This window comes from Lepus europaeus, chromosome 3, assembly GCF_033115175.1.
Source record: "Lepus europaeus isolate LE1 chromosome 3, mLepTim1.pri, whole genome shotgun sequence".
Lineage (NCBI taxonomy): Eukaryota > Metazoa > Chordata > Mammalia > Lagomorpha > Leporidae > Lepus > Lepus europaeus.
Window position 1 is genome coordinate 109,328,343 of NC_084829.1, and position 26,840 is coordinate 109,355,182.

At 50.8% G+C, this 26,840-nt stretch overlaps 1 protein-coding gene and 1 long non-coding RNA gene across 2 annotated transcripts in view; one reads left to right on the forward strand and one right to left on the reverse strand.

The window, feature by feature from the left end:
* Positions 1–679, reverse strand: part of TRAF3IP2 (TRAF3 interacting protein 2) — a 46,442-nt gene extending 45,763 nt beyond the window's left edge. Inside the window, exon 1 of the mRNA XM_062186623.1 lies at positions 426–679. The gene's annotated coding sequence lies outside the window, so the exon portion shown is untranslated. The remainder of the gene's footprint in view (positions 1–425) is intronic.
* LOC133756124 (uncharacterized) lies at positions 1–26,031 on the forward strand. The gene is made up of 5 exons (XR_009865513.1): positions 1–524; positions 14,849–15,061; positions 15,307–15,487; positions 20,737–20,780; positions 25,724–26,031. It is a non-coding gene; the product is annotated as an uncharacterized LOC133756124 (long non-coding RNA).
* Positions 26,032–26,840: the final 809 nt, after the last annotated feature.

The window sequence follows — 26,840 nt, forward strand, 5'->3', positions numbered from 1 at the left end:
CGTGTTGTGAGGCTGGACGCCAATGACTTAATCCTTGCCATCCCTGGCTCCCTCCTCGGAGAAATGGGGCTTGATTTCTTGCTCGAAACTTGTGGGGACACCAAGTACCTAAACAAATGGTTCCCAGGCAGCTCTGAAAAGTACCGGCGTGCGTGCCTCCTCTCCCCCAAACAGCTCATCGCGCCTGGCCCGTCTGGAACCCTAAACCAGCCGTGCGCACGTTCCCGGAGCACAGAGTCAGCTGTCATTTTCCCAGCCCCAGCCGCTCTCCGCACGAACAAGTGAAGTTTCAAGGCCGGCAAGGGGCGGCCTGCAGAGGCCAGGAAGGCGGAACGTTTCAACAGAGGAGAAAAGACAGCGTTTTGGGAAAATGGGTCAGTGGTTAAGCAATCAGGCCGGCGCGCAGCAAAGCCGGGTGAACTTACCTTAGACCGGCCACGGCCAGACAGCCCGGGGCCCCAGGGTCGTCGGCCTCTCCGGGTTCTCCGCGTCAGGTGCCTCCCTCCGCCCTCCCCGGGGCCCAGGTAAGTTGAAGAGCAGGATCTGAAGCCGGAAGTGGACGTTGTATGCAAATCTCTACCGAGGCTAGGAAGCTTCGGCTCAAAATCTCCCTGTGGGCAGTGAATCAACGGGCGAGGAGTCACTTTATTTCTTAAAACAGAAACCTCCTGCCTTCACTAGAGAGGGCCAGTGGCCAATAAGGCTGCGTTTTTGGTTTTTTTTTTTTTTTCCTAATGTCACCACCCAGCTAAGAGGCTGCGGAGGAATAGGGGGCCCGCGGTGTGACGGCGGGCGGCGCCGTGGCCTGAGAAGGTGTCTCCAGGACCCGAGGAGATGGGGTAGATACTGGGGAGGGGTGTGACGCTAGAGCTTCTTTCTATCTCCTGGGACTGCTTAAAACACCAGCATTTGCTCCAATAACCGTGGACGGGGGACTCGCTGCCTATGTTCCCACACAGCTCACATGCACACACACACACACACACTCTGAGTCCTCCTCTGGCGGCATTTTTCTTCTTTCTTCATTTTTTCTTTTAAAGATTTATTTGTTTGAAAGGCAGAGTTACAGAGAGAAGGCCAGAGAAAGAGAGCTATCTATCTACGGCGCTAGGCTGAAGCCAGGAGCCTGGATCTCCATCCGGATCTCCCATGTGGGTGGCAGGAGCCCCAAGTACTTGGACATATCTTCCGCTGCTTTCCCGGGTACATGAACCAGCAGCTGGATCAGAAGTGGAGCAGCCAGGATGCGAACTGGTGCTCATATGGGATGCCCGCATCACTGGCAGCAGCCCAACCCACTGCTCAGGCCCGGGGTCCCCTGGCTGCATCTTCCATGACCTTGTTGTTTAATCAGTACCCTACGGAATGTATCATGTGGAAGAGCTGCTGGAAGCAGGCTGATCCCACAGCAATGCATGGGGACATGCAGATGGCTAACATGGAAGGCAGCACAGGTGCCAGGCGCTTTGGAGGGAGACAGAGTGAGGTACGAACCCAGCTGTGGCCCTGGGCCACTCAGGGTGCTGAACTTGTCTGCCTGTTGGGGAGCTCTGGGGGTCAGCCCCCTGAGCTGGCTCAGTCTCCACCCTCATGTGCAAAACACTCCCTGGAGCACCCTACCCGATGGTGCTCAACAAGGACATGTGAGTCAGATTTCCTGTGTCCTAAAAGTAGGAGATTATGAGGGGACTTCAGAATGTTCAGGGAAAATGGAATGGAAAGGTAAAGAATTTAAATATAAACTTCATTTCCCAACATAAACTCTACCAACTTCAAGACATTTTTGTCAATGATACCAGCCAGTTAGTCCATCCCTAAGGAGCTGAGAGTCCTGAGAATTTGTCCCGAAGCAGTCTTTCCCACCATTGACTGGAGGCAAATGAGTGCCCTTCAAAGTGTGTGTGTGCGTGTGTGTGTGTGAAACAAAAATAAGTCAGAAGTAGCCAAACCAGGACAGTAAGGTGAATGCCTAACAATTTCTCATTTAAACTCTTGGAAAATCGTGCTTATTTGATGAGGGGAATGAGCCAGACCATTATTGTGGTGGTGAGCAATTCTCTGATGAAGCTTTCCCAAGCATTTTTCTGCTACAATTTTGGCCAGCTTCTTCAAATCACTTTTTTTTTTTTTTTGAAAGGCAGAGTTACAGAGAGACTAAGGCAGAGAGAGAGAGAGAGTCAATCTTCCATCCACTGGTTCACTCCCCAGATGGCCACAACGGCCAGAGATGAGCTGATCTGAAGCCAGGAACCTGGAGCTTCTTCAGGTGCAGGGACCCAAGGACTTGGGCCACCTTTTACCGCATTCCCAGGCCATAGCAGAGAGCTGGATCAGAAGTGAAGCAGCTGGGACTCGAACAAGCGCCCATATAGGATGTTGGCACTGCAGGCAGGGGCTTTACCTGCTTACACCACAGCGTTGGCCCCTTCAAATCACTTCTGATAAGCAGATGTCACCATTCTTTGACCCTCTAGACAGTCAACAAGCAAAATGCTTTGAGTCCAAAAAAAACCTGCTGCTGTGACTCTTGACAATCTGCTTGTGCTTTGACTATTTCCATCTTTCAGCAGCCATTGCTTTGCTTGTGCTTTGTCGTCAGGGTATTACTGGTAAAGCCCTGATTCACCTCTTTTTATAATTATTCAAAGAAATGCTTCTGGATCCTGATCCCACTTGTTTAAAATGTGTATTGAGGGGCTGGCACTGTGGCCTAGTGGGCTAATGCTCCACCTGTGGCACCAGCATCCCTTATGGGTGCCAGTTTTTGTCCTGACTGCTCCTCTTCCGATCCAGCTCTCAACTATTTCTTGGGAAAGCAGTGGAAGATGGCCCAAGTCCTTGGGCCCCCGTAACCACATGGGAGACCTATAAGAAGCTCCTGGCTCCTGGCTTTGGTTTGGCCTAGTCCTGGCCATTGCAGCCATCTGGGGAGTGAACCAGCAAATAGAAGATTTCTCTCTGTCTCTCACTCTATCTGTAACTCTGCCTCTCAAATAAATAAATAAAATCTTTTTTAAAAATTTGCACTGAAAGCTGTGCTCCTGTTTGCAGCTGACTGGGGCACAACGATTTGGGAAGCCACCAAGCAGAAAGCTTGCTCTACTTGCGTTTTTCAGCCAGAATTGTACAAGCTGAATTAGTTGAGCTGTCTATGATGTTGGCCGTTGTTTCTGTCCTATTCTTAGGACATGAACAGGAATGATCTTTTCTTTGCAAATTGATGTGGCTGGTCTACCACTGGGGGCTTCATCCTCACATCATCTTGGTCTCTCTTTAAAAGAGTTATAAATCTCTAAACTGGGGATTTCTTTGGGGACATTGTCCCATTAACTTTTTGTAAAGCACGAAAAATGTTCACCATTCTTCCACATTCAAGATTCACAATAAATTGTTTTAAAGATTTATTTTATTTATTTGAAAGACAGAGTTACAGAGAGAGAGATAGAGACACAGAGAGAGAGGTTTTCCATCTGCTGGTTCACTCCCCAATTGGCCACAATGACTAGAGCTAGACTGATTTTAAGCCAGGAGCTTTCTGTGGGTCTCCCATGCGGGTTCAGGGCCCAAGGACTTGGGCCATCTTCTACTGCTATCCCAGGCCATAGCAGAGAGCTGGATCAGAAAAGGAGCAGCCAGGTCTTGAACCGGCACCCATATAGGATGCCAGCGCCTCAAGCCAGGGCTTTAACCTGCTGTGCCACAGCGCAGGCCGCATAAACTGGGGATTTCTTTGGGGAAATTGTCCCATTAACTTTTTGTAAAGCATAAAAATATTCACCATTCTTCCACACTCAAGATTCACAATAGCTTTGATGTCTGTTCTTACCTCAATTTTGGCAGAACTCATGTTGCTGTGATAGGAGGTCTTTTCAAACTGATGTCTTATTCTAGTGTCTCAAATTAGATCCTGCTGAACCATATTACAACAAGTTAGTACAGGTTTATTTTGGCACAAGGAAGTGTTAAGGTGTTGTGGCATAGTCAGCTAAGCTGCCACCTCCAACACTGGCATCCCATATAGGTGCTGGTTCGAGTCTCAGATACTCCACTTCCAATCCAGCTCCCTGCTAATGCTCCTGGGAATGCAGTGGAAGATGGCCCAAGTACTTGGGTCCCTGCAGCCATGTGGGAGACTTGGTAGAAACTCTTGGCTCCTGGCTTCTACCTGGTCTATTCCTAGCTGTTGCGGCCATTTGGGGAGCAACCCAGCAGATGGACGATCCCTGTGTGTGTGTGTGTGTGTGTCTTCTCTCTCTGTAACTCTGCTTTTCAAATAAATAAAAAATAAACAAAAATTAATTTTTAAAATTAACTTTAAAAAATAAGTATTTTATTTAAAATTTTGTTTATTTTATTTATTTAAGAGGCAGAAAGAGAGAAATCTCCTATCCACTGGTTCACTCCCCAAGTACTTGCAACAACAGCTGGGGCTGGACCAGGCCAAAGCCAGGAGAGCCGGGAACTCTAGGTCTTCTGTGCAGGTGGCAGGGACCGGAGTATCTAACCCATTACTTGCTGCCTCGAAGGGTGTGCATTAGCATTAGCAGGAGTCTAGAATGAAAAGTAGGGCCAGGACTTGAACCCAGGTATTCTGGGATGAGGGAGTCCCAAGTGGTGACTTACTTATTGTACCAGATGTCTACCCCTCCATGAATTTTCAAAGTCGACTTGTATGACTTTTTTTTTTTTAAACTAGCATATATGGGGATAGCCTTTGTGGCACAGTATTTTACATCAGTGCTTGTGACACTTGCATCCCATGTCAGACAGCAGTTTGAGTCCTAGATGCTCTGGTTTCAATCCAGCTTCCAGTGAATGCATCCTGGGGAACAGCAGGTGATGGCCCAAGTTCTTGGACCCCTGCCGCCCATGTAGGAGGCCCAGACTGTGTTCTGGGCACTTGGCTTCATCCAGGTGCAGCACTGCATATTGCAGGCATTGGGGGAGTGAACTAGCAGATAGAGGATAACTACCCCCTCTTTTTCTGTCACTCAGATTTTCAAATAGATGGAAATCAGTAAACATTTAAAAATAACATATGTGTTACATACGTTTTTTGTACTTCCTTACACCAGAATATTATGTATGTAGCTGTTAAAAATCATAAACATTTATTTATGTATCTATATATCTCTACATATTAACATAGAAAAGTGGCTCTGAGACATTATTAAAAAGCATTGTCTTATTTTTGCCTATATAAGACAGCTAAACGCACACATACTCACATACCTAGATTCATGTTGGTTCATCACCAGTCCTCAGCATTTATCACACTGCCCAGAACACTGTAGGCAATCACTATACGTCTGCTGAATAACCGAGTGGGAGATGTCTGGAAGGATGTATGCCATGTTTCGGGGTAGTCACCTCGAGGGAATGAGATTGGAGGAACTAGGTGAGAATGGAGGGTTATTATATTATATATACTTATGCGCTCTTCGTGGTTTTGTTTCAACTGTTTTAAAAATTTACTTGAAAGGCAGAGACACACACAGAGAGAAAGAGACAGATAGATGCAGAGAACTCTCCCATCTACTGCTTCCCTCCCCAAATGCTGAAGGTAGGAGCTGAGAACTCAATGTGGGTCTCTTGTGTGGGTGTCAGAGACCCAACTTCTTGGGCTGTCTCCCAGGGTCTGCATTGGTAGGAAGCTGGAATTGTGGCAGAGATAGAATCAATCCCAGGTACTGTGATACGGCATGTGGGCATGCCAAACAGCTTCTTTACCATGCTAAACCTCCCCACCTTTAAAATTTATTTGGGGGCTGGCACTGTGGTGTAGCAGGTAAAACCGCCACCCGCAGTGCCGGCATCCCATATGGGCACCAGTTTGAGTCCTGGATGCTCCACTTCTGATCCAGCTCTCTGCTATGGCCTGTGAAAGCAGTAGAAGATGGCCCAAGTCCTTGGGCCCCTGCACCCACGTGGGGAGACCCAGAAGAAGCTTATGGCTCCTGGCTTCGGATCGGTACAGCAGCGGCCATTGTGGCCAGTCGGCGAGTGAACTAGCGGATGGAAGACCTCTTTCTCTTTCTCTCTCTCTCTCTCTCTCTCTGCCTCTCCTCTCTCTGTGTAACTCTGACTTTCAAATAAATCTTTAAAAATTTTTGTATATATATATATATATATATATATATGATTTATTGATTTATTTGAAAGGCAGAGTGGCTGGGAGCGTGGCGTCCGGGAGACAGAGAGAGAAAGAGATCTTTCACTAACTGGCTTATTCCCCAGATGGCTGCAACAGCCAGAACTGGGCAGGGCCGGGCCAAAGTAAGGAGCCTGGACCTTTATCCAGGTCTCCCATTTGGGTGGAAGAAGCCCGTGTACTTGAGCCGTCCTCTGCTGCTATCCCAGGCACGTTAGCAGAGGGCTGGGTAGGAAGCAGAGCAGCCAGGACTCAAACTGGCACTTGAATATAGGATGCTGGCGTTGTGCTGATGGCTTAACCCAACACAGGTGACAACATTTAATTTATTTGAAAAGCAGAGAGAGAGACAAAGGCACTCTTTGATTTCTTACTTCTACAACAAGTATGTGGTATATTTTTTTTTTCATTGAAAAACTGCAATTTCTTTTTCTAAAAGAAGTGTATATATACTGCCTTAGCCTTGAAATGTCTGCTTCAAAATTATTATTAGAATTATCTTTTGTGGAGGCAGGGAAAACAGCATTCTGTGGGAGGGACAGTGGATGAAAGAAGGGCCAGGGGAGGAAGAGGGTGGGAACAAGGGCCCGGCAGGGGTGAAATGGTTTTCCTTTCCCAGATGGCCTTAAAGGGGCCGGGCAAATCCTCCCAGCTGCTCCCTGCAGGGGCTCGCCTTGGAGTGCCATCCCTCAGGAAGAACCAGCGCCATCTCTCCTTGTGGTTCTCCAGCTGTTTGCCTGAGGGGCCCTGGAGGGGGGCGCACCAAGTGCTGAAGCTCGGCTTTTCATTGCTCTGAGCTGGGCCTGCCTCCTGACCTCAGGTATCCTGCACAGCCAGGTGCCTGGGGGAATGAGCTCATGGCTGGGAAGCCTGCTTGGAAAGTACCCTGGGACGTAAGCTCATCAGTGAGGGTGGCCTGAACCTGGGGCACTTCAGCCTGAACACCAGGAGACGGGCTGAGGTGGGGTGAGGAGGTGGGAATGACAGCACGCCCAGCTGTCACCGTCACCATTCCCGGGGAGCACCTTGTCACCCAGGACTTAGCGCCCACACTCCCGCCTCCACCAGTCCCGTGAGCTGCACTCACTGTCACACCTGCCTTACCTTTGAGGCATCTGAGAAGGCTCGGGCACATTGAGGAACTTCTCCCTGGGCACACAGCTAGGCCACGGAGCAGGATTCAAACCCAGAGCCTGCCTAACTTCCGAGTAGAGGCTATTCTGCCCCCCCCCCCCCCCGCTCCCCAGTGCCTTGTTGTAGTCTGTATTTTCTTTCTTTCTTTCTTTCTTTTTTTTTTTTTTTTTTTGACAGGCAGAGTGGACAGTGAGAGAGAGACAGAGAGAAAGGTCTTCCTTTTGCCGTTGGTTCACCCCCTAATGGCCGCTGCAGCCAGCGCACCGCGCTGATCTGAAGCCAGGAGCCAGGTGTCTCCCATGCGTGTGCAGGGCCCAAGCACTTGGGCCATCCTCCACTGCACTCCCAGGCCACAGCAGAGAGCTGGCCTGGAAGAGGAGCAACCGGGACAGAATCCGGCGCCCCGACTGGGACTAGAACCCGGGGTGCCGGCGCCACAGGCGGAGGATTAGCCTATTGAGCCACGGCGCCGGCCATAGTCTGTATTTTCTACATGCTTGGGTGGAGCCCAGGTGATTTGCTTTCCTTGCACACCTCTGGAGAGGGGAAAAAAGGTGTAGGCAATGAAACAGTGGGGTTGCGACTGTGCCAGTCCCTCTGGTGTTGTGTTTCTACAGTAACAACTGCAGGATAATAACAGGTAGGGCAGCAAGATGTGACTCAACCCTCTCCTGTTAAAAATCCACGAGGTAGAGGGCGCTGGGCATTTGGTACAGTGGTGAAGACATTGCATCCCATATTGAAGTGCCTAGGTTCGAGCCCCAGCTCTGCTCCCAGTTACAGCATTCCTGCTAATGCAGACACTGGGAGACAGCAAGTGATGGCTCAGGTGCCTGGGTCCTTGCCACCCATGTAGGAGACCTGGAATGAATTCTAGACTTTCTGCTTTGGCCAGGCTCAGCCTGGCTGTTGCAGGCATTCGGGGAGTAAACTAGTGAATAGAAGATCTCTTTCACTCTCTCTTTGTTTCTCTGCCTTTCATGTGAATATTTTAAAAATTGGAATGTTGGCCGGTGCCGTGGCTCACTAGGCTAATCCTCCGCCTGCGGCGCCGGTACTCCGGATTCTAGTCCCAGTTGAGGCACCAGTTCTGTCCCGGTTGCTCCTCTTCCAGTCCGGCCCTCTGCTGTGGCCCGGGGGGTCAGTGGAGGATGGCCCAGGTGCCTGGGCCCTGCACCTGCATGGGAGACCAGGAAGAAGCACCTGGTTCCTGGCTTCGGATCGGCGCAGCGCGCCGGCCGTAGAGGCCATTTGGGGGTGAACCAACGGCAGGAAGACCTTTCTCTCTATTTCTCTTTCTCACTGTCTAACTCTGCCTGTCAAAAAAAATTGGAATGCTTATTATATTTTAAAAAGCCCAGAAAACATCACGTATTGGTGAGGACGTGAAGAAACTGGAAACCGTGCACTCTGTTCAGGGGGCTGTAAAGCGTGCACCTGCTGTGGAAGACAGATGGCTGTTCCCGCTGTGTGTCTAGATCTCTTTCAAAAGAACTGAGAGCAGGGGCTGGAACAGGCATCTTTACACCCAAGTTTATAGCAGCACTAATCAAAGAGCCAAGAGATGAGTGGCTAGGGGTCAGTGTTGTGGCACAGCGGGTCAGGCTGCCACCTGCAATGGTTTGAGTCTCAGCTGCTCTGCTTCCAATCCAGCTCCCTGCTAATGTGTCTGGGAAAGCAGCAAAAGATGGACCCAGTGCTTGGACCTCTGCCACCCAGGTAGAAGACATGGATGGAGCTCCAGGCTCCTTTCCTCTGCCTGGCTGTTGCAAACATCCAGGACGTGAACCAGCAGATGGAGGATCTCTCACTCTGACTCTCCCTCTCCCCCCACCCCTTTAACTCTGCCTTTGCAATAAATAAATACATCTCTTTTTAAAATTTATTTGAAAGGTAGAGCTATAGACAGTGAGAGAGAGAGAGACAGAGAGAAAGGTCTTCCTTCCTTTGGTTCACCCCCAAAATGGCCTCTACGGCCGGCGTGCTGCACCGATCCGAAGCCAGGAGCCAGGTGCTTCTTCCTGGTCTCCCAAGCGAGTGCAGAGGCCGAAGCACCTGGGCCATCCTCCATTGCCCTCCCGGGCCACAGCAGAGAGCTGGACTGGGAGAGGAGCAACCGGGACTAGAACCCGGTGCCCATATGGGATGCCAGCGCCACAGGCGGAGGATTAACCAAGTGAGCCATGGCGCCGGCCCCTATATCTTTTCTAAAAAGAGAAATGAATGGATCAACAAGATGCCGCATATACACAGAATGAAATATTATTCAGCCTCGAAAAGAAGTCAAGCTCTGACACACGCTACAGCGTGGAGGAACCCAAGGGCATTCCGACATAGCTCAGCCCTAGAAGGCCAATACTGTGAGGTCCACTTACATGGGGCTCCTAGGGTGGTGAGGGGTACACAGCAGGAAAGCAGGATGGTGGTTGCCCGGGGCTGAGGGGTGGGGGGGATGGGAAGCTGTCACTGAGTGGGCACAGAATTTTGGTTTTGCAAGAGAAGACTTTTGGGCCACATTGTGCTTAAGCCACCACCTACGAGGCTGGCATCCCACATCAGAACTCTAGTTTGAGTCCCGGCTGCTCCACTTCAGATCCAGCTCCCTGCTAATGCTCCTGCGAAAATAGCAGAAGATGGCCCAGTTCTTCAGCCCCATGTGGGAGACCCAGAAGAAGCTCCTGGCTCCTGGCTCCTGGCTTTGGCCTGGCCCAGCCCCTGATGTTGTAGCCATTTGGGGAGTAAACCAGCAGATGGAAGATAACTCTCCCCCTCCCTTCCTCCCTCCCTCTCATCCTCTCTCTCTTTCAAATAGATAAATAAAAATCTTAAAAAGAGAGAGAGAGAGAGAGAAATAAATAAATCCTGGCAAGTCCTTAAAAAAATTCTAGAGGTAGATGGTGGTGATGGTTGCACAGCAGCGAATGAACTTAATGCCACTGAACTATATACTTAAAAATGGCAAAGTTGGTCAGTTTTATATGTATTTTATACAATTAAAAAAAATTTCGGGGCTAGCGCTGTGGCGTAGTGGGTGAAGCCACCGCCTGCGGCGCCGGCATCCCATATGGGCGCCAGTTCGAGTTCTGGCTGCCCCACTTCTGATCCGTCTCTCTGCTGTGGCCTGGGAAAGCAGTAGAGGATGGCCCAAGTCCTTGGACCACTGCACCCGCATGGGAGACCTGGAGGAGGCTCCTGGCTCCCAGCTTTGAATCAGTGCAGCTCCGGCCGTTGCAGTTGTTTGGGGAGGACCTCTCTCTCTGTGTCTCTGCCTCTCTCTGTAACTCTGTCTTTAAAATAAATAGAATAAATCTTAAAAAAAAAAAAAAAAAATCCCGAAGCAGACCCTCCTAGACGCCCACGCCTGCTAGCCTAGGGTCCACTCAGGAAACTATGGAGGGCACAGGGCCCTCGCTGCTGCCGGAGTCTCCTGGGCAGCCCCAGCCTCCTGTCTGTGCCTTGCTCCCTCTTTGGGCTGCCCTTCCTCCAACACCACTCTTTCCTATGTCCTTATTCCTTCCTCTCCTGTCTCTCCCTAAAATGTACTCTCAGAAAAAAAAAATCTTCTCACTCGTTTATGCCCAAATTACATGGTGTGAATTTAAATCACTGTGCTCCCTCTCTGAGGGGTGCTTGCATTTTCAGCCTCATCACCCTCCTTGCAATAAATGGCTTTGTTCCATAGTGAAGGACATTCAGGCCGCAGGGAGCAGGTGAAGAGGAGCTGGAGGCTGGTGGCGGCAGGTAGGGCAGCCCTAGCCCAGAGAAATGCCCTTAGTGGTGGCAACAGCTTAAGGCCCAGAGTTGGAAGGGACATCTGCGGGGACATCAAAAACGTTGTTGGAAGGGGCAGGCTCACATGGTGCTGCAGCAGGTTCAGTTGCCACCAGCGACACCTGGGTCCCATGTCAGAGCTCCCGTTTAAGTCCCAGCTGCTCCGTTTCCCATCCAGCTCCCTGATAATGGGGCCTGGGAAAGATGGTCCAAGTATTGGGGCCCCTGCCACCCACATGTAAGACCTGGATGGAGTTCCGGGTTCCTGACTTCTACATGCCCCAGTGCTGATCATTGGATCCATATGGGGATGAACCAGTGGATGTAAGATTCTCTCTCTCTCTCTCTCTCTCTCTCTCTCTTTCTCTGTCTTTATCTCTCCCTGTCTCTCACCATTTCTCTCTCTCTAACTCTGTCTTCCAAATAAATAAATCTTTTCTGAAAAGTTTGTGGGAAATGGAATTAAAAGATCAATTTACCTTGGTGCAAAAAATTTTCAAAGTCCGGGGTAGGTGCTGTGGCGTAGTAGGTTAGCCTCTACCTAATGTGCCAGCATCCCATATGGGCTCTGATTCGAACCCTGGCTGCTCTGCTTCCAATCCAGCTCCCTCCTAATGGCGTGGGAAAACAGCAGAATATGGCCTAAGTGCTTGGGCCCCTGCACCCATGTGAGAGACCTGGAAGAAGCTCCTGCCTCCTGGCTTCTGATTGGTGCAACTCTAGTCATTGCAGCCATTTGGGGATTGAACCAGCAAATTGAAGCCTTCTCTGTCTCTCCCTCTCCATGTCTGTAACTCTACCTTTCAAATAAATAAATAAAATCTTTAAACAAATAAATAAAGTGTTCTGATAGTTAAAAAAATGTATAATCCATGCATCGTTTTTTCACAGTATGCCCTTTCTGTGTGTTTTTTAAGCCCTTGGCATGTTTTATGGACAGGTTGATCCCTCAGGCTCGGCCAAGATGTGAAGCGTGGGCTTAGGGCGATAAGAATCCGGACAACTTATGTGAAACCCTCCCTTTAAGCAAGCCTCATGGCCTCGTTTTCCAGACTCCATACCCTCACCTGTCATCAGAGCTACACACATCCTAGACGGGAACCCAGAGGCGGATTTCCTCTGTGCTTTCTCTGCGGTTCTCCAGGCCTCTTCGCCGCCCTTCACCCTGTCAAAGCACAAAGCCCTGGAGGTGGCAGCTGGACATCTCTGTCCACGGAACCCAGGCAATGATTCCTTCAGAGCCTAGAGTGCATTTAATGGGGCAGCCGCTTGGGCTACTGGTTAAGCCAACAGCTGGAACAGAGTGGCTGGGTTCAAGTTCCACATCCGCTCCTGATGCCAGCTTCCTGCCAACGTGCACCCTGGGAGGCAGCAGGTGATGGCTCAAGTACTTGGGACCATGTCACCTAGCAGGAGATCTGGATGGAATTTCTGGCTCCTGCCTCAGCCCTGCCGTCGCAGCCATTTGGGGCATTAACTAGTGAATGGAAAATATTTCTCTTTCTTTTTTTTTATTTTTATTTTTTGACGGGCAGAGTGGACAGTGAGAGAGAGAGACAGAGAGAAAGGTCTTCCTTTTGCTGTTGGTTCACCCTCCAATGGCCGCTGCGGCCGGCACACCGTGCTGATCCGAAGCCAGGAGCCAGGTGCTTCTCCTGGTCTCCCATGGGATGCAGGGCCCAAGCACCTGGGCCATCCTCCACTGCCTTCCCAGGCCATAGCAGAGAGCTGGCCTGGAAGAGGGTCAACCGGGACAGAATCCGGTGCCCCGACCGGGACTAGAACCCGGTGTGCCGGCTCCGCAAAGCGGAGGACTAGCCTGTTGAGCCATGGCGCCGGCCTAATATTTCTCTTTTAAATAAGTAAATACCAGCTTTGAATTTAAAAATTCACCTTCTGCACTTGCTGGCAGAGCATGCTGTATAGAAAATATACAAATTTCCCTGTATAGGGAAAATCATGGGATGTGAACACTTAGGTGCTTACCGCCTAAGGCTAAGCATTCTTGAGAATGATTTGAGCTCTGAGTTAGGCTTGAATCCCTGCTGGAACTCCCTGCTGAATCCCTGCTGGAACTCCTGCCAGCTGTGTGATCTTAGGGAAACCTCAGTTTCTTAATCTGTTTAATGGGACGAGTAACGTGCGTATTTTCAAGGATAGTGAAGGACCCAAATGCTCCAGGTCTGGCCTCTGCTTTTGTGTGAAGAAAACATCTCCTTTCCTCCAAGGGAAATGGAGAGGCCAGGACACATGTTGATGAGTGGGGACCAGGGTAGGTGTTAGCCCCATTAAGTCCCCGTGCCCTCCTCAGCCAGGCACACACACACTGCCCAGTGCTAGATAAAAAGACTTCCGTGCCCTGTCTGGCATTGAGCTCAATCACCATTAGTTACTCTCATAATAATAAGTATTTAACAGCTGCATAACTTCATTAGTGCACCAAGAAGCAGCTACCAGCCAATACCGTAAGGGAGGGATGAGTGTTGGCAGGGCGCTTAAGCCCTCGCTTGGGACAGCCACATTCCGTAAGGGAGTGCCTGGGTCCCGTCCCGCTCCTCTTCTGAGGCAGCTTCCTGCCAATGCACACTCTAGGAGGCAGACGATGGTGGCTCAGTACTAGGGTCCCTGCCACTCAGGGGGGAGATCCACATGACATTCTGGGTTCCTGGGTTCAGCCTGCCCTGGTCCTGACTGTAGCTGGCATGTGAGGAGTGAACCAGCAGATGGAAGGTCTCTTTGTTAGTCTGTCTCTCCCTCTCTTCCTTTCAAATCAAATGAAAAAAAATTGAAAAATATTTTTAGTAGTTTAAGGGAGAAAACCCAACAAAATAGTAGACGATACTAAAATGGTCATCAGTAAGGGCTTCTTGCATGTCAAAGAAAATTTACTACAAGCCAGAGCCACCAGCCGCACCTGAGGACCCAGAGGAGGAGAAAGGTGGATGCGCATACCTCTGAGGGCCTTTGCCTACCTGCACTGCACTGGGTTCCGGGACAGGCGGGTCCCTGGCCCTGCACTGGGTTCTGGTGGGCCTGTGCAGTTGCGGGACAATGCATTGCATCACCTCTTGCACACATGGACACGTGGAATGAGCACCATTGCCCCCACGCTCCGAGCGGGATGCTCACGCCTTCCTGGCAGGAGAGAGGATTATGTAAGCTTTTGGTTGAAAATATTTTCCCTTTCAGCTGTGCCTGGTTGGCAGAATACGTACAGCTGGCGGAGCAAACAGGGACAGCGGTGCTATCTGTGAGAACATCATGCTTAGAATTCTAGCTGGAAAACAGTAAGGCCAGAAAGTTTACTTGGGGTGTGTGTGTGTGTGTGTGTGAGAGAGAGAGAGAGAGAAAGAAGGAGATTTCACTTTCAGATTATGAGCCCTTCCACCACGCCCAACTCCCCAAAAAATGCTCAGTGACAAAGCAAAAAGCCCACAGTCCTTTTCCAACAGTGCTTCTACCTTTGCTCATGGGCTGCCATTGCTCTAAACAGAGGAGCCAGGCCTTCCGCCCACCAGCGCGTAGCCCCACCTCTCTCCCGGCAGCTGTCCACGCCTTCTCCTGAAACCAGGGTCTGGGTGCAGAGGGAAGCCTGGGTGCAGCACATGAGGGCGGGCAGAGCCTCAGGCCCTCAATGCACCCAGCTGCTCTCTGGGGAAACAGGTCCTTGGCCCTGCAAGCGCCCTGCCCTTAGACACTGGTGACCGAGCACACGACTAGCACGTCCCCTTCTGACTGCTCACACGGGCTCTCCAGGAAGCGTGAGCTGACTCATTCTTCTCCTTCCCCCAGAGGCTCTCAAGGACCTGGACCAGGTTGGGTGCAGCTCAGCGCAGCTTGGGGTGTTGGTGACTACAGGATTCTGAGAATTGAGGCCCAATGCCCGTTCTCTTCTTCTGCCTTCGTGAAAGAAGTTTTAGCCAGACAAATGACTACACGGAATAAAGTCGGCATCGCTCAGCCTTCCCTGTAGGTTGGCATGGCTGTGTGGCTAAGTTTGGATGGGTGAGTAGAAGCATGCAGGTGTCACTACATCCACAGTGGTGAGCTGCTGGGAACTAAGTGCCCAGCGACACCCTAAGGATGATGGAAAAACAAGATAGAAGGAGTGGGGTCCCTGGAGACGCGTGAACCTCTATTCTAGATACGCTACACTGCGCAAAACTCCCAATGGACTCTGATTGGATTGTGTTACTGGAGCTTTCCCACAAAGATCACATCTCACCCCCTTCCCCTCCTTACTGTTCCAGATCTTTCCTTGCAGCTCTTGGAGCATCTCCACCATCAGAAACCTTAGGAAAAGCTCGACCACAGGGAAGATGTGAAGACTAAAACAGGCCTTGGACTGGAATGGGAGAATAAGTGCTTCTGGTCTCTGGGCCTCTTGGGTAGACCAGGACTCTGGATAGAGGGCATGTCCCCCATGGGGAGGTGAGCTTGGGTCTGCCGGGGGACATCTCAGGCTGGGGATCATCAAACATGGGAGTAGTGCTAAGTGGGAGAGCAGCCTCAGATACACACACACACACACACAAACACACACACCCCTCCCCCCACACGGTGGAAATGTCAGCATTCTGACTGGTGTGGCTCACACCCTCCCACCTGGGGGGTGGGGTGGAAGGCTGGTATGAACACCTGGGAAGGAGGTGACAGTCATCTTAGACTCCTTGTCACCCCTCAGTTCCCTTTATCAGCTTTCAGGTCCCTGCCTCCCAAGCCACTCTTTCTCTCAGAAGGTGGCCTAGCCCCGCCCACCTCCTCCAGGATTCCCAGAGGCCAGCACCCCCAGGCCCTCCTTGCCCTCCACCCCCACCCCACCCGCTTCTTGCCCCACATCTGGCCAACCCTCTGCCCATCACGCTCCCCCTGGCTGCTCCTCAGAAGACTGAGGAGGCAGAAGACACAGTAGGGAAGGGAACGGGAAGCCCCCAGCCCACCCTCAGGTTAGCCAGCATGTGCTGGGCCTCCAGCGCCCAGGATCTTCGCCAAAGTCCTCCAGCCCTTGGGTCCACCCTTCCTCTAACCAATAAACAAAACGGCTCAAGTCCACCTTCATCCTACCCACTGTGGGAAGTCCCTCAGCCTCCCTGGCATTCCCAAGGAGTTCTGGGAGATGGACTGAGTCTACACTCCTGGCGAATCCCCTTTATTGTTTTTTAAGTTCATTTATTTATGCTTATTTATTTCAAAGGCAGAGAGAGAGAGAGAGATCTTCCAGCCACTGGTTCACTTCCCAAATATCAGCAGCATCCAGGGTTAGACCAAAGCCAGGATCCAGGAACTCCATCTGAGTCTCCCATGTGAGTAACAGGGGCACAAATATTTAAATCATCACCTGCTGCCTCCCAGGGTGCACATTAGCAGGAAACTGAATTGGAAGTGGAGGTGGGACTTGAACCCAAGCCTTCTGATAATGGGATGTGGGTATCCTGAGCTGGGATTTAACCTGGTGCACCACAACACCTGCCTCTGGCTTTCTCCCATCTAATTCTGGACTTCTTCAAATTCACCTGCCTCCAGCATCCGTGGGCCTCCCTTTCCCCCCCTTCACCCAGGTGAGAGCACTGTCTCTTTTCCTTCACTGCCCCAAGCACACCTAAGCCAAGGCTGGTGTGTGCAAACCTGTCGTTAAAGATTGGGGTTGTGTGGCTGTACCCAGAGGGTCTTCATGCAGAGCCGGGCTCAGGGAAGGGCAGGAAGTCCAGGATGGGACATCACCCTGCATCAGGCCACTCCCACGAGTACAGGGCCAGATGCTGCATGCGTGCAGCATCTCACTGTGTGCATCTTGGCCCATGTCTACAATCTGTAGCACTGGCTTCAGACAGGGCCTACATAGGCTCGAGAAGTTCCACAGCCCTGCAGGAGGGGTGGGATGGTGCGGCTTTGCCCCTTGCAGTGGAGCTGGCTGGCATAGGCTCCTGAGAGTCTCCTCCCAATTCCACTTCAAGTTGCTTAAAGTTAGCTATGGCAGGAATGGTCATACCCAGGACCCTGGTTAACCCTGCAAATCAATTTTCTTCTCTGGGAGAACTGGTCTACCAGCAATGGCTGCTCCATGGACGCCTCAGCCCACGCCCAGGGCACAGCCACACAAAGACCGAACCAGAGCCCAGGAAGACAGTATGCTTCTCAGAGTTTGCTGCAAATCAGAATCACCTGGGAGCTCTGGCATGGCTATTTTCTTTCAATTTCCCAGGAAATTCCAATGCACTACCAAGTTGCAGACCAGTGCTGATAAAGATCTCATGAAATTTGAGTGTGCACATCCATTGCCTGGATGTCTGTGAAATGCCGGATTCTGGTTTTGTAAGTCTGGAGGGAGGGGCTGGGACTCTGTATCCCTTTCTCTTTTTTTCTTTTTTTTTAAGATTTATTTATTTATTTATTTGAATGTCAGAGCCACAGAGAGGGGGAGAGAGAGAGGAGAGAAGAGAGAGAGAGAGGGAGAGAGAGGGAGGAGGAGAGAGAGGAGAGAAAGAGGAGAGAGAGGAGAGAAGAGAGAGAGAGAGAGAGAGAGAGGTCTTCCATCCGTTGCTTTACTCCCCAGATGGCCGCAACGGCTGGAGCTGTGCCAATCCAAAGCCAGGAGCCAGCAGCTTCTTTCAGGTCTCTCCCACATGCGTGCAGGGGCCCAAGCACTTGGGCCATCTTCCACTGCTTTCCCAGGCCCTAGCAGAGAGCTGGATCGGAAGTGGAGCAGTGAGGACTTGAACCAGCACCCATATAGGATGCCAGCACTGGAGGCGGCGGCTTTAGCCACTATGCCACAGCACTGGCCCCATCCCTTTCTTAAAAAAAAATATTTTATTTTCTTGAAAGGCAGAGTGATAGGGAGAGACAGAGAGGGAGAATTTCCATCTGCTGGTTCACTCCCTAAATGGTAGCAATGACTGGAGCCAGACCAAGCCAAAACCAGAAGCTTGGAACTCCATCTGGGTCCCCCACATGGGTGGCAGGGGCCCAAGTACTTGGACTATCCTCTGCTGCTTTCCCAGGTTAGTTAGTAGGGACTTAAATGGAAGGAAAGCAGCAGGGGACTCGCACTCTGATACGGGATGCTAGCATTGCAGGGGGCGGCTTCACCTGCTGTGCCATGACACTGGCCCAGGATTCTGCATTTCTGACAAACTCTCACATGCTGTTGTCCCTATTGTTTCTGCTGGTCAGGGGACCACAATCAGGGTAGTCAGGGGCTAAAGCACAGGGCTCATGGGTGCCCCTGTGGTTACAGAACCCTGCACTTTGCTGGTAGTGGCAGATTTCTCACCGGAGTTCTCTTTCTCCTTACCCCTTGCTCTCAGCCATTTCTTTGACACCATAACAGTGTTTCCTTGAAACACTAGGGAAAGCTCCCAATTCTTGCCCTCTCATTACACAGATCACTTCAGTTCTGCTTCCTACCGTGCTAGGCTGTGCATAGGGTAGGGGGAAGGTGCACCTTTTACAACCAGACAGGAAGGTTCCGTGGCAGTTAGGCTCTCTTCCTCCTGCTTCCCCTGCTCACCCATCCTACACATCTAGAAGTCAGGCGCATGACTAGAGTAATTTATTCTTTATTGATTGTTTCCTTTTCTTGTTACATGGGCAACCACTGAGACTTAATGATGGGGCCCCTGAGGTGAGTGAGGAGGAGCAGCCCACGTGGGATGAGAACAAGGCAGAACATGCAGAGAGGGACCAGATCTGGGGACTCCAGAGGATAGTGCTGTCGTCACACAGGCTGAGAGTCCTTGCTGGACCCTTAGCAAAGAGAAAGAGCTGGCAGGCGTTTGGTGCAGCGGGCAAAGTCTCTCCTTGGGATGGCTGCGTCCCATGTTGGAGTGCTTGCTGCAACTTGGCTACTCAGCTCCCAATCCAGCTTCCCGCTAATGTGCACCCTGGGAGGCAGCAGGTGATGGTTTTAGTACTTGGGTCCTCGCACCCACGTGGAAGACCTAGCATGAGTTGCAAGCTCCTGGCTTCAGCCTCACCCAGCCTTGACTGTTGCAGGCATTTAGGGAGTGAACCTGCTGATGGAAGATCTCTCTCTGTCTCTCTCTGCCTTTCAAATTAAGTGAAAATAAATAAGTTTAAATTTTTTCCAAAAGAGAGAAACCTATGTCTCTTTTCATTTTTATTTTTTTCAAAAAGATTTTATTTATTTATTTATTTATTTTTGACAGAGTGGACAGTGAGAGAGAGACAGAGAGAAAGATCTTCCTTTTGCCATTGGTTCACCCTCCAGTGGCCTCGGCGGCTGGCGCGCTGAGGCCGGCGCACCGCGCTGATCCCAAGGCAGGAGCCAGGTGCTTATCCTGGTCTCCCAAGCACTTGGGCCATCTTCCACTGCACTCCCAGGCCACAGCAGAGAGCTGGCCTGGAAGAGGGGCAACCGGGACAGAATCCAGTGCCCCGACCAGGACTAGAACCCGGTGTGACGGCGCTGCAAGGCGGAGGATTAGCCTGTTGAAACACGGCGCCGGCCTTATTTATTTTTTTGAGAGTTACAGACAGAGGGGGAGACAGAAAGGTCTTCTATCCGGTGGTTCACTCCCCAAATGGCAGCAACAGCTGGTGCTGGGCCAATCTGAAACCAGGAGCCAGGAGCCTCTTCCAGGTCTCCCACATGGGTTCAGAGGCCCAAGCACATGGGCCATCTTCTGCTGCTTTCCTAGGCCATAAGCAGAGAGCTGGATCACAAGAGGAGCAACCAGGACTCGAACCAGCGCCTATATGGGATGCCAGCACAGCAGGCAGGGGCAAAGGCCTGCTGTTCTCAGGCTGACTGGGAGGCCCCAGGTTCTCCCATGAGTTGAAATCGCCTCTGGCTCCAGCCCCAACCTCCCCACTCCCTGCAGGATTTTGGAAATGCCTCACGGATGCTTTGCACCCTGAATTCCTGCTTCTGCTGGAATCCCCCCACTGCTCTGTCTCTCCCATGCTCCTGAGTTGCTCAAAGGGCCACATTCCCAATTCCATTGCAGCCGGAAGAGAAATCTTCCGGTGAGGCACACCTTGGGAAGCAGCAAATAACAGCTGAAGTACTTGAGTTCCTCACGCCCACGTGGGAGACCCAGATTGAGCTCCTGCCTGCTGGCTTCAGCCTGGCCCAGCCGTGGCCATTGCAGGTATTTGGGAAATAAACCAGTAGACAGAAGATCTCTCTTTGTTTCTCTGTGTCTTTTAAACAAAATGAAAATAATCAAAATTAATAAAAAAAATGAGTGAGACACAAAAGAACAAATATTGCATGATTTCCCGATGAATGGGGTACCTAGAACAGTCACATTTATAGGGACAGAAAGTGGAACTGTGACTAACAGAGCAGGGGAGGAGGGGGAAGTGGGATGTTGTTTAACGGACAGTTTCTGTTTAATGGACATCCAGTTTCTGGATGATGAAAAAGTCCTGGAGGTAAAAGGTGGTGACGGTTGTACAACAATGCAAACGCACTTCATGCCAGTGAACTTGGAAATGGTTAAATACTTGGAAATGGTTAAACCAGTAAATTCTGCTATGCATATTTTATTACAATTGTAAAAAACCAAATTAGGAGTCTTGGCTCTTTCATCTTCCATGCCCTCCGGCAAGACCTTGCTCTGTACATGTCCCTGGGGAGCCCTGGAGGGGACAGGTGAGGGGCAGGGCAGGTGCATTGGTAGTTACAGCGCAGCTGTGCCTGGACTGTTTTGCAGATTCTGCTCCTCTGTGGGACTCGGCATCAGGGTTTGGCTCCCAGGTAAGCCCTGCCTCTAACGATCCCAAATGTTTTGCTGTTTTCAGCTTCCACCTGTCTCTTGATGGAGTAGAAGCCAGCTCCCTCCCTGGGATTAATATTCACAACAAGCAGCCAGCGATTAATTTCACCCGTTGAAATTTATTGTGCACGCGCCTTAACTCAAAGCCGGCTTCTGCTGGGTGTTTATTTTTCACCGTTGATGCATTGCACACGACAGCCCCTAAGCATCTGAATTTAAAGCACACACACCATTGTGCACGGTCCCTGCTGCCCCCCCTTTCCTCCTGCCTGACCCGCTTGAAATCTGCAGAGCTCTGAGGTCCACACCCTATCTCAGAAAAGGTCATTCTTGATCACTGGCCAGTTGGGAGCTTTGAGATGCTTTAAGGTTTAGATTTCGTGCCTGGCGCATTCGGCTGGTGACTCACTTTGTTTCAGGGGGCTACAGTCAATAAATCCTGGCTGTGACTTACAACACATCCTATCCCCGACTCCCTGACTGTCACAGAACCAAGTCGGCTGTGAGCTGTGGCTCAGACTGAGCCTGAGGCACTCAGCCCACCCAGGGCTGCACCTGTGCTGCTGGGCATTGTGTGGCTCGTGCAGCCCCCAGCCCTCTCCTCCCACCTCACCTCGCCTCACCTCGCGCGCTCCCCCACCCTGCAAAGTGACTGTCTGGAGAGAGCTCCAGCGGCCGGTGCCTAACAAGGCAGAACAAAGGCCGCGTGCTCACGAGTTCCATTTGGAGTGCATGACAATTTCAGAGCACAAATGGAAAAAGAAGAAAAGAAGGTTTGAAATCTATAGCTGGCTTTTATCAAACCAGAACTTGTAGCTGTCTGCTGACAATCAGCCCACGAGGGACGTTTCGTGCTGCAGCTCTGGCTGGCTATTAGCTCCCAGCAGCCTCTGACCCCTTTCCAGGGAGGGAACAGCTGGCAGCTGACAAAGGCGCTGGCAGGGTGGGCAACTTTCCTTTCTCTGGGAACGGATGTGAGATTGGCAGGAAATAAGGCATTTAAAATATGACGATTATAAGCATTTCCACTTGCCTTTCTTTTATTATGCTGTTGGATTCTGGCTCTGATTGCTGAAGTGTATTATGTGCTAAGGAGCTTTTTTAACATTTCTATTTATTTATTTATTCATTTACTTGAAAGGGAGGGAGAGAGAGAGAGAGGAAAGGAGAGAGAGAGAGAGAGAGAAAGAGAGAGAGAGAGAGATATCTTACATCCTCTGCTTCATTCCCCAAATGGCTGAAACAACCAGGGCTGGACCAGGCCGACGCCAGGAGCCTGGGTCTGCTACATGGATGGCAGGGGCCCAAGCACTTCAGCCATTATACATGGCCTCCCAGGACACATTAGCAGGGAGCTGGATCAGAAGCAGACCAGAGGCCAGCGCTGTGGCGTAGTGCGTAAAGCTACTAGCATCCCATATGAGCGCTGGTTCGAGTCCTGGCTGCTCCACTTCCGATCCAGCTCTCTGCTGTGGCCTGGGAAAGCAGTAGAAGATGGCCCAAGTGCTTGGGCCTCTGTACCCACATAGGAGGATCAGCGCAGCTCCGGCCGTTGTGGCCAGTTGGGGAGTGAACCAGCGGATGGAAGACCTCTTTCTCTGTCTCTCCTTCTATCTCTCTAACTCTGACTTTCAAATCAATCAATCAATCAATCTTTGGGGAAAAAAATAAAAGCAGCAGAGCAGCTGGAACTGGAACCAGTTCTCTGTATGGGACACTGGTGTTGCAAGCGGTACCTTGACCTGCTGAGCTACATACCCACTCTGCGAAGGAGCTTTTTCATTTTTATTTTATTTTTAATGATTTATTTATTTGATTGAAAGGCAGAGTTACAGAAAACAAAGGAGAAACTGGTTCACTCCCCAAATGGCTGCAACAGCCAGGACTGCACCAGACCAAATCCAGCAGCCAGGAACTCCATCAAGATCTCCACATGCATGCAGGGACCCAAGCACTTGGGTCAAATTCTGCTGCTTTCCCAGGCACACTAGCAGGGAGTTGGATCGGAAGTGGAGCATATGGGTCTTGAACTGGAGCTCATATGGGATGTTGGTATCACAGGTGGTGGTTTAACCCACTGTGCCACAATGCCAACTCTGTGCTAAGGAGTTTTGATGACTTTTTTTTTTTTCAGTTGAAAGGTAGAGTTATAGACAGTGAGAGAGAGAGACAGAGAGAAAAGTCTTCCTTCTGTTGGTTCACCCCACAAATGGCTGCTACGGCTGGCACGCTGCACCAATCCGAAGCCAGGAGCCAGGTGCTTCCTCCTGGTCTCCCATGCGGGTGCAGGGCCCAAGGACTTGGGCCATCCTCCACTGCACTCCCGGGCCACAGCTGAGAGCTGGACTGGAAGAGGAGCAACTGGGACTAGCACCCGGCACCCATATGGGATGCCGGTGCCACAGGCGGAGGATTAACCAAGTGTGCCATGGTGCCAGCTACAATGACTTTTTTTTTTTTATAATTATGCTTAATTTTCTGGGTGGGGTTACAATCTTACAGAGTATTATTGGGATATTATTTACATTTTTAAAAAATATTTATTTGTTTATTTGAAAGGCAGAGTTACAGAGAGAGGGAAAGGCTGAGAGGGAGAGATCTTCATCTGCTGGTTCAATCCCCAGATGGCTGCAACGGAGCTAGACCAATCCGAAGCAAGGAGCCAGGAGCCAGGAGCTTCTTCCAGGTCTCCCATGTAGGTGCAGGAGCCCAAAGACTTGGGCCACCCCCCACTGCTTTCCCAGGCACATTGGCAGGCAGCTGGGTCGGAAGTGGAGTAGCTGAGACTTGAACAGGCACCCGTATGGGAATCCAGCATCGTAGGAGTCAAGTTTACCTGCCACACACAACTGCAGCCCCTTGGTGACATTTTTTTTTTTTTAAAGTAGATAGTCCACGGAGGCTGGCACTGTGGTGTAGCAGGTTAAGCCACTGCCTGGGTACTGGTTTGAGTCCTGGCTGCTCCACTTCTGATCCAGCTCCCTGCTAATGCGCCTAGGAAAGCAATGGAAGATGACCTAAGTGCTTCTTGGGCCCCACACCCACATGAGGGACCTGGATAAAGCTTCTGGCTCCTAGCTTCAACTTGGCCCAGACCCAGCGGTTGTAGCCATTTGGGGAGTGAACCAGCAGATGGAAGATCTCTCTCTTTCTCTGTCACTCTGCCTTTCAAATAAATAAAATTAATATTTTATTTTAAAAAAGAGAAAACTCTGCCGGCGCTGCGGCTCATTAGGCTAATCCTCCACCTGTGGCGCTGCAGGACTAGTGCCAGGTTCTAGTCCCGGTTGGGGCGCCGGTTCTGTCCCGGTTGCTCCTCTCCCAGTCCAGCTCTCTGCTGTGGCCCAGGAAGGCAGTGGAGGATGGCCCAAATGCTTGGGCCTTGCACCCGCATGGGAGACCAGGAGAGGGCACCTGGCTCCTGGCTTCGGATCGGCGCAGCGCGCCTGCCATAGCAACCATTTGAGGGGTGAACCAACAGAGGGAAGATCTTTCTCTCTGACTGTCTCTCTCACTGTCTAACTCTGCTTGTCAAAAAAAAAAAGATAACTCAGTTATTCTCTTGTCACTAATACCAGCCCAAGATAAAGGCACGTTTTTTGAACATTTTATGAATGTTTTTTATTTAGCTGTCTTTAAAACAATTTTTTAAAATTTATTTTATTTATTTAAAAGGCAGATTACACAGAGAGGGAGAGACACAGAGAGAGATCTTCTGTCTGTTGGTTCATTCTCCAAATGACAGAAATGGCCAGGATTGGGCCAGGCTGAAACCAGGAGGCAGGCGCTTCATGCAGGTCTCCAACATGGGTGCAGGGGCCCAGCACTCAGTCCATCCTCTGGTGCTTTCCCAGGCACATTAGCAGGCAGCTGGATTGGAAGTGGAACAGCTGGGATTCAAACTGGTGCCCTTAAGGGATGCTGGTGTCACAGGCAGCAGCTTAACCCACTGTACCACAGTGCCAGCCCCTAAAACAATTCTTAGTGATGAAGATGACGTACTAATGGCCATGACTTCTAGGTCAGCTTGAATGTGGTGCTGCTGACTATGGCCCGGCTTTAGTTCATTTGGCTCCGTCCGGTAGGGCCTTCATGCAGAAGTTGGGGAGAAGTGGGAACTGGGATGAGACAAATTAAATAGCAGTAGATTTGGATATGGTCTAATCTCTGCGATCCCTGTACCACTCGGCCCTCCATTTTTGTCAGGTAGAGAGGTAGTGGGAGTATGCGTAGGAGGCTCTAGCCCTGAAGCTAGAGGTCCCGTGAGAGGCTGGCCACCTCGGGAGGGAGGAAGGACACATTATGACCGCCCCCACAGCAGCCTCTTGGGTTCCAGTGACTGAGTCTCCCTTTGCGGGACATAGCTGTCTGGGGCTGTCGCTATTGGACTGGCTGCACTAGTGCTGTCTGGATTCTGTTCATAGTGACAAGCCACTCATTGTAACAGTTGCCCTCTGTCAGAGAGTGAAGTAAAATGTAGGTGTTTACGGTAACGTCTGTCCAAGGAGCACCAGATAGATGAGGGCAAGAAGCCTGGCTTCGGGCTCCAAGCGGCCAGCATGACCGAGAAGGATCCAGAAGGTCAAAAGGACCGAACCCGGTGGAGGCAGCTTCCGTTGCAGGTGGAAACGGCACACATGCAGGCCTTTGACTTAGTAAGCAGGGTGTCCTCAGAGAACTGGATTCTGTTTATGGGCTTGCCCAAGAGAACTACGAATCAACACTGGGAGGGGAAGGCCCTTGTCGGGACAGTAGACGGGGCACAGGGGTTTCTCTCTGCCACCTCCAAGGAGCCGTGAAAATGAAGATGTGGGCATTAAGAACAGGTGTGAGAGAGGGACAGGACTCGGGGAGCATGGGGGGGAAGGGAAGAGCAAGGATGGTGGATTTTCTAAAGAAGTCCTTCTGTTTGTAAATCATGTAGATACTCACTTGGATAAAAAGGCCTTTTAAAAGTTGTCCTCTGGCCGGTGCTGTGGCCCGAAGCACTGGTGCCAGTTGAAGTCCTGTCTGCTCCTCTTCTGATCCAGCTCTCTGCTATGGCCTGGGAAAGCAGTAGAAGATGACTCAAGTCCTTGGGCCCCTGCACCCACATGGGAGACCCAGAAGAAGCTCCTGGCTCCTGGCTTCTGATTGGCTCAGCTCTGGCCATTGTGGCCAATTGGGGAGTGAACCAGCAGATGGAAGACCTCTCTCTTCTCTCTCTCGCTGCCTCTTTTCTCTCTGTGTAATTCTGACTTTCAAATAAATAAATAAATCTTTAAAAAAAAAAAAGTTGTTGTCCTGTCTCCACTCCGGTTTTTAATGAAGAACACACTTACCCTCGTACAGAGGGGGACTGCCGCTCCATTTTAAACAATCCCTGGAGAAGGGCAGCACCGGCCGGTCCTCAGCTGAGCCGCTGCCCCGGGCCATGGTCCCCCTGGTTTTCATTTCCGCTCTCCTTGCAGCCCAAAGGGGGTCCCGCCAGGTCTGAAGGAGCCAATGCGCTTCCAAGGAGGAGCCCATCTCTGTTCAAAAAGGAAAGGGCCAGAGCTGTTCTGCTTGGGTGTCACATAGCAATGCGCTTTCATGTGTGATGAAGAGACCAAAGCACCACAGTGGCCATGGACTGAGCTATCAAAGCACAACAGTTGCTGCCTCACCAGCAAAGTCTAGAGCCTCCATTCTATTTCTGGTGCTGTTAGGCTGACCCTGGGGAAACCAAAGACATTTGCACAGAAATAAGAATAACACTTAACAGCTACAGTCAGCACATGGCCCAACTGTGAAACAGGCACAGTTTATTCTTAGGATTTTCCCATAGTCCCTTGCTGGGTTTTTCTTCCTATTGCCCCCTGGCTCAGCTCTGAGCACCTATTGCTGTTTAGGTGCCCGGAAAATAAAACAAACTATTTCACACTAAAGTGTCATTGACTCCCTGTGAATTCTACCCAAAGGACATTTGCATTCTCTATCTGTCTGGCTCCAATGAAGAGAGAGAAAGTTTGCTGTCATTTGAACAGGGTAAGTGTAATATAAGAGATTATGGGGCCTGTGCT